At 41.1% G+C, this 7,658-nt stretch overlaps 1 long non-coding RNA gene across 1 annotated transcript; it reads left to right on the top strand.

Annotated features, from left to right (window-relative positions):
• Positions 1-233: 233 nt before the first annotated feature.
• Positions 234-5,371, top strand: LOC137162115 (uncharacterized). The gene is made up of 3 exons (XR_010922285.1): positions 234-374; positions 754-858; positions 4,768-5,371. It is a non-coding gene; the product is annotated as an uncharacterized lncRNA (long non-coding RNA).
• The last annotated feature ends 2,287 nt before the right edge of the window (positions 5,372-7,658 follow it).

Raw genomic sequence — 7,658 nt, 5'->3', positions numbered from 1 at the left:
TTGAAAAATGATTTATACAGAATTTTTTTGACGACCCCTATTCTGTATGTCTCATTTTTCCTACCTACAAAATGGAGCCCCAGTCAGTTTCAGCACAGAGCAAAGGGGTTCTGAGAGGTATAGTTTCCATAGAGTCCCTGGGAATTGTAGCCCTGTAATGAGTCATGTGACCAAAGGTTGGAGGCAGGATATAAAAGATTCCTCTTCTCAGTAGGGAAGAAAGATTGGTGAGAATACAAACTAGCTGGGGAAGTTCTCAGGGAGTTAAGCATCTCAACCCAGACTGTTGGTGGGTGCTTCCTTCTGGAAAGGAAGCTAGCAACAGAGTTAGCTCTGTAGAAGGGCCAGGCAGAAGCCTAAGAGAAAATGGCAAAGTAAGAAGCAGTCTTGGAAATTATCAATTGTAGGCAGCTGGGGAGTTGGAAGGCAGACAGTGGCTGCATTACATAGGATTTCATAGTTAGAGCTGGGAACAGCAGGAGGGCCTTGGCTCCTCAGAGTTCAGGGGATGGTAAAATAAGGTTGCCAACCCTCCAGGATTTAATCTTTAATTAAAGATTATGTCATGTGATTAAACCTCTAGGAATATAGCCAACCAAAATTAGCAACCTTAGGGTAAAATCTGGAACTAAGGGAAAGAAGTTAAAGGGAAGTTATGGCTTGAGGAGGGTGAAGGATAGTTTAACCCCTTTGAAAGAAGATTGTGGAGCAGAAGACTATATTTTGTTTCATTTGGACTTTATATTATCCTAGAAGAGGAAAGCTTCAAGTTTTGGCCGGAAGGATAAATAACGTTAAATGCCCAACCACCCAAGAGCAAGGGAAAACTGAGGCACACCATATCCCAGCGCTGGAAAGGTAAGATTTATGATACCCTACCTCATAGGAATGGCATGAGGCAGAACTCATTCAATGAATGTTTGTAAAGTACTCTCAGATCCTTGGACAGATGCATAGTAAGGCTACTTGGATAGCTCAATAGATATACACATGTGTAGACTTACTTACTTATTATGTTCATAGTTAGTCTTCTGAAAATGCTGCACTTTAGATTCAAAGTAAAAAATATAGGTATCCTCCTCTTTTGATATAAACACTGGCTGTGGGAAAGGAAAGGACACAAGAGATCACTGCCAGAAATGGAGTTTCATTCACAAGGCCCAATTCATGGATTTGACAGTGTTCCCTTTATACCACTCTTAAACTTAACCAAAATACACAATTGTTTGTTTTTTATGTTAATCAAAGGTTCAGATTTCCTGCAATATGGGCTATGCAAATATCAAACACTTTGGGGCAGGGACTGTCTGCTGTTTGTGTTTGTCTATCATAATGAGGCCCCACTCTAGTGGAGGCCTCTGAGTGCTACTGTAATATAAATAAATAAATAAAATGATAATTCACAAATTATAATTAGATCAGATGAGGTAAAGAACAGGTTTGCTCAAACTAACCATATGAACTGTACCTACATTGAATATCTAGAAAATGCCCTATTTGTGTTCTGAGACTTGCATCCTTTTCACATCTATTTGAAAATTAATGGTTCATATTGGAATTTGTTGGGAATGTGCAAGGCTCAATAGTCTCACTAATTACTCACATTTCTGTTCTTGAATTGGGGGGCTAGCAGCTATTGTGCCTGCTGTTTCATTTATATCACTGCTTAACTGCATTTGGAAGCAATAGCATAGAATAGCACGTGGTTTTCTCTAGCACCTGCCATATTCCAATTATCTCCCAAGTGTCTTACTAGGAAATGTGTAATGATTGTGTAAGCAAGTGGCAGCCATTATACTCTGGGCAATAGCCCATGTTCAATCTTGGAAACATGAATCTCTTTGTGGCTGGAAAATTGGTAACAACAAATGAACCATAACATCAAATTGTCAACTTCCACTTGGCAGCCTTATTACCAGAGTTATCCCAGCTGCCATACATGCATAGGTCTGTGTGCTATTGCAATCCAACAGATGAACACATAGCTCAAATCACTAAGTCAGAAATATTTGTGAGCTGTAGGTGCTAAGGGTTGAACTTGCAATTAAAGCAAATAATATTCAAATGCTAGGATACAATCAATTGGGTTGACTGTTCCTGCAGCCAACAAAGGTTTCTGTTTGCTCCAAGAACCTGGAGTAATTGACGGGACAGTGTCCCATCAGTTGTACTGTTTTAAAACTGGAAAATCAGCCTTGCTTGGAAGGTTGCCTTTCAAATATCTGGTAACGTTGCTAATTGCAGCTTTAAAAATAATGGCATGAAAGTCAAGAAAGGCCTATGGTCAACTGTTGACAAGTAAAAGTTTAAAATGCTCTTTTTTTTCTTCCAGAAATGAAAAGGTAATTTTGTCTTCTTTTTTTATTATTATTGGTATCATCATTCTCTACACAGGGGATGATACACATTCCTGTGTCTGGAGGCTCAGCATTAGCCTCAAAATGGAATTTAAGTGGGCTCTATTTGTACATAAACTTTGCATCTCTTCAGAATAGTGAATTTTGTCTGAAGGATAATGAAGCTCGAAGTACAATGAGAGCACACATACAACTGAAAAATATTGAGTGAAACTTGTTTATAGCTGCCATTAAAGGACTACTATTTTTCTGGCTGATGTAACTGGTGGCTGCATATTAGTGTTATGACTTTAGAAAAGCTTTTGATACCATCTCCCACAGTATTCTTATCAGCAAGTTAAAGACATATGGGTTGGATGAATGCACTATAAGATGGATAGAAAGCTGGCTAGATCATCGGGCTCAACAGCTAGTGATCAACAGCTTGATGTGTGTTTGGCAGCGGGTAACAAGCAGAGTGCCCAAGGGGTTGCTGCTGGGGCTAGTTTGTTCGACATTTTCATTTAATGATCTGGAGGATGGGGTGGATTGCACCCTCAGCACGTTTGCAGATGACACTAAGCTGGGAGGAGTGGTACGTACTTTGGAGGGTAGGGATAGGATACAAAGTGACCTAGATAAATTGGAGGATAGGGCCAAAAGTAATCTGATGAGGTTCAACAAGGACAAGTGCAGAGTCCTGCACTTAGGACGGAAGAATCCCATGCACTGCTACAGACTGGGGACTGACTGCCTAGGCAGCAGTTCTGCAGAAATGTCCACTGTAACCCCCAGGTCCAAGAAGCTGGATATGAATCAACAGTGTGCCCTTATTGCCAAGAAGGTTAACAGCATATTGGGCTGCATTTATAGGAGCATTGCCAGCAGATTGAGGGAAGTGATTATTCTCCTCTATTCAGCATTGGTGAGGCCACAGTTAGAGTACTGTGTCCAGTTTTGGGCCCCCTACTTTAGAAAGGATGTGGACCAATTGGAGAGAGTCCAGAGGAAGGCAATAAAAATGATTAGGGAGCTGGGGCACATGACTTATGAGGAGAGGCTGAGGGAACTAGGCTTGTTTAGTCTGCAGATGAGAAGAGTGAGGGGGGATTTGATAGCAGCCTTTAATTATCTGAAAAGGGATTCCAGGGAGGATGGAGCTAGGCTGTTCTCAGTGGTAGTAGATGACAGAACTAGGAGTAATGCTCTCAAGTTGCAGTGGGGGAGGTGTAGGTTGGATATTAGGAAAAAGCTTTTTCACTAGGAAGGTGGTGAGGCACTGGAATGGGTTACCTAGGGAGGTGAAATCTCCATCCTTAGAGGTTTTTAAGGTGCAGCTTGACAAAGCCCTGGCTGGGATAATGTAGTTGGGGTTGGTCCTGCTTTGAGCAGGGGGTTGGACTAGATGACCTTCTGAGGTCCCTTCCAACCCTAATCTTCTAGGATTCTGTAAATAGCGTGATTAATATGAAGGAAGTCTCCTGGGGACTAAGATTTCACTATTACCACCTGTTTTGCTGTAAGTAGTTTTCTTTCCCAGGAGTCTACACATGCAATAGCAAGACTTTTAGGCTGAAAAAAGAAACAGAAAGGGGTCAAAACACCAGTGATTGTTTTCTCTCCCCTATTCCTGTCTGAATAAACCTCGACAGTGCAGCTTTTGCTTCAGGGCCAAGTAATGTCTTCAGAAGTGAGTGAACAAACCTCATTCAAGTCAAGGCTAGTGGCACAAACAGCTAAAGGGAAGACCGAGTGTAATTCCTTGTCAGTAAAATATAGACTGTAAAATCCTTACACTGTATACTCCTTTCCCGCCTGAGTGGAGCTTTGGAGAGAGAGAAGTTCAGTGCCCAGGGAGATGTAGCCTTTTGATAAGGGTGTGACATACTTCCCCATCCAGACCACTGTGAAGAGCTCCTACTTGGCCATGCCCCTGGCTGATCATCACTTCCAAGAGTATGCAGAGCAAGCAGACCTTGCGTGCTCCTTCCTGCCCGTCCCCACTACACAGCTGCATTAAAGACCTGTCAGAATCTGGTCCCTAGACTGTGAATTCCTCAGAGTGGGAGCTGGGCCTGCTTGTCTGTAAAGTGCCAGAAGTAGGCATGTCTCTGGGAAGGATTAAATACTTTTTATCATGGTTATCTTGATTATTATTTATACCCCTAGCATCTAGGATCCAGGAGTCGATTGTGCTAGGAGCTGTACAAACACAGAACAAAAAGATGGTCCCTGCCACAAAAGCCTTTGCTTTACTCTTAGAATAAGCATATGCAACTTATACATCCAGATTCGGGGCTTTTTTTTTTTTTTTGGTCTCTGAAGTAACAGTTTTGTATCTTAGTTAAGATGTGAGATGACAATAGACAAGGAGGGATTTCTGGCTAGTTGTGTGCATCAGAACAAAAATATTTTATGTCTTTTATTCAAGGAGAGAAACCGAGGCCTTTGATACTGCCATTCAAGAGAGTATGGCGAACACTTAAACAGCAATCATATATTGTCTCTGATACCTAGATAGACTGAAAGAAGGCTCACCAAGCAATAATACTTCTCTGAATGATGGTCCAGGCTCTGGAGATACTGCTTTTGGATACTCTGAATGAATCTGCAGAAAGTACACTGCAGCATGCACTCTCCTGCTGGTGATGTGTGTGTGGGGATTATAAATAACCAAACAGTAATGAGTGTTTTTAGTCACATGACATTCAGACTCTGGATAATATTATTCAGCCCTTACTGTAGTCTTATGATGCAGAGTCTGATTCCCTTGCGGTGATAGATACAGAAATAAAAGAAATAGCAGTTTTGTTCCCACCCATTTATAAATGGAGAAAAATATTGCATATGAAGTTATATTCTAAAACCTTTTGTTGTAGACTTAGTACATTAATTTTTGTTTAATGATGTGGAATGGATCCTGAGTCTTAATGAAGAAATTCCGATTGACTTCAATAGGGAAAAGCTCTTTGATTTAGCTCTTTGATTTTTTTTTAATGTCCCAAATAGGGCTTAATGAATAAATATAAATACAGTAAGGTATTTCATAAACTGCAGCCCTTTTTTCTGTTTGCAGACAATTTAAAAAGTTTTTGGATTTATTCTCGTGTGTGTGTGTGTGTGTGTGTGTGTGTGTGTGTGTGTGTGTGTGTGTGTGTGTGTGTGTGTGTGTGTGTGTGTGTGTGTGTGTGTGTGTGTGTGTGTGAGAGAGAGAGAGAGAGAGATATACACACTAAAATATTGAGCTACATGAAATAGCCCATCTGAAATCTGCATAATTGATCGGTGTATGATTTCAATGAAGAGCCAGAACATCACCTGTACAGTTTCGTATGCATCTTTGAAATCTCTCCAAAATCTGAGGTTTTGTTGTTGTTGTTTTTGAATGAGTATGGAGATTAGGTGGAGTTGGGAATGTATGATCTTGGATTCCAGTTGAGCTTTCTATGAAATCTAGGGATGCTGTGAGTTTTGCCCATGAGATTCAGAAAGTTGCTGGAATAACCTTGCCACTTCGATTGCAAACCTAGGCTATTCCAGAATAACTCTCCATGTAGAAAAGACCTAAAATTTAAGGAATATCAATTCCTGATTAACTATTTCTGATTAATTCAGTGTGTGAATGCTCTTAATGTAAATTAGCTTAATCCACTTAATGAAACTAAGTGGGGGTAGGTATGGGGCTGGGGTGGGAAGGGCAAAACATCAACGATCCTTCCTAGTCATAGTCTTATTTACTATCTTTATTGTCACCCACAATGTAATACTAAAGACTTCAACAGACATTGGTCAATGTTTTCTTATTTGATCTGCAATGTGACTCTTTACTGAATATTATGCATGTGAAACTTCCACTGACGTCAGTGGGGATTCCTCAGATGGAATGAGTGCAGAATGCACTAGACCTCCACACTGCAGATCAGAGAGGGGAATTCTGCTCGCCTTTTGACCTCTTAGAAATAAGCAACTGGCAGGGATGTATTTAGTTCTGGGAAGTCCTCAGGGAAGGATAAAAAAAATTAGCCACATTTTGTAAGCATCTCATTTGCAAATTGTCCCTGAAGACTTCATCTGCTGTGAATTTATAAGTAGTTTTTTTTTAAAGCTAGTCTCTCTACTGTCACATCATAACTCTTGCAGGATACTACAGTATGGTCACTGGTAAGTAGATATTGTTTAAAATTATAAAATTTCTAGGGATGTATGAACATTTCAGGAGAAATGTTTGCATTTGAAATTGAAGAAGCCCTATTAACATATTGTGACAGAACCAACACCTGCGCCAGCACTCCGGTCACTTAAACATCAACTACTTCCCCCCTGGGTGACCTGAAGGGGCCTGTTCGTGATTAGAATGGACTGGGGGAGGACCAACTAGCAAACTGGCCCATTAACACAGGAGTTATAAGAAGGCACGAGAAGGAAGTGCAGAGCAGAGAAAGGCAGGTTAGCTAAGCTAGAACCAGGAAGGCTACCTAGGTAGAGAGATCTCTTTCCTTGGCAGAGAACTGAGGAGAAATTGAAACTGTGAATAATAGGGTGTATGGACCAGTTAAATGGTGGGAAGAGCAAATGTAAATAAACTGTACTGATGTGTTTGACAACGGAAGGTGTCTGAGTCTGTAGACAGAGCTGAAGATGAGTGGGCTTTCACCTCTGTCACACACACATGCACAAAGTGGATCAGAAACTCAGGCTCAGACAGCTCTGCCGTGAAGTGTATATAACTGTGTCCTGACATAGACCAGAAGAGTTCATGCTCTAGTAATCCATCGGTAGTGTATTAGTTACAGGAGAAAGCTGGTTACACTAAGTCTTTGAGGAATAACCCGATACTCCAGAAACCCACCCCCTGAGCTCAGAAAGCCAGTTAAACATGAGACTTGTGCTCTCCTGCCACTCCCACATAGTACCGAGGACATAGGTGCTATCTGGTGTGACTTGAATATTTATATGTATTGCATTGCATCATGATCATCACCGTGTTTTGTGATGGAGGTCAGTGCAGAGTTGCGCTTTACTACATGTTGTGGTTACAATCTGAACCTCTTCGGGCTTGGTCACCCCAAATAATCAACAAAATGAACTGCTGCTTGCCCTGTAGTTTGCTCAGTGCCCATTGTATGTAACTTATGCAACAAACTGCATACCTCCAAAGGAACAGGATATTCACATAGCTTGTGCGAAGGCGTTCGGACAAAGACTTACTGATGGTGGCTGTGTTGTTACTGTGATAACACAGAAAGGCATTTGTCAGATATGAGGAAATATAATCCATTGCTTCCACTATATACCGTGTAACTAAATACTTCAGTACAAATG

The sequence above is a fragment of the Emydura macquarii genome, unplaced genomic scaffold (assembly GCF_026122565.2).
Source record: "Emydura macquarii macquarii isolate MOO-44397 ecotype Brisbane River unplaced genomic scaffold, CSIRO-AGI_Emac_v2 contig_2422, whole genome shotgun sequence".
Lineage (NCBI taxonomy): Eukaryota > Metazoa > Chordata > Testudines > Chelidae > Emydura > Emydura macquarii.
The sequence above is the reverse complement of the archived record's forward strand: the minus strand, read 5'-3'. Positions and strand labels throughout refer to the sequence as shown.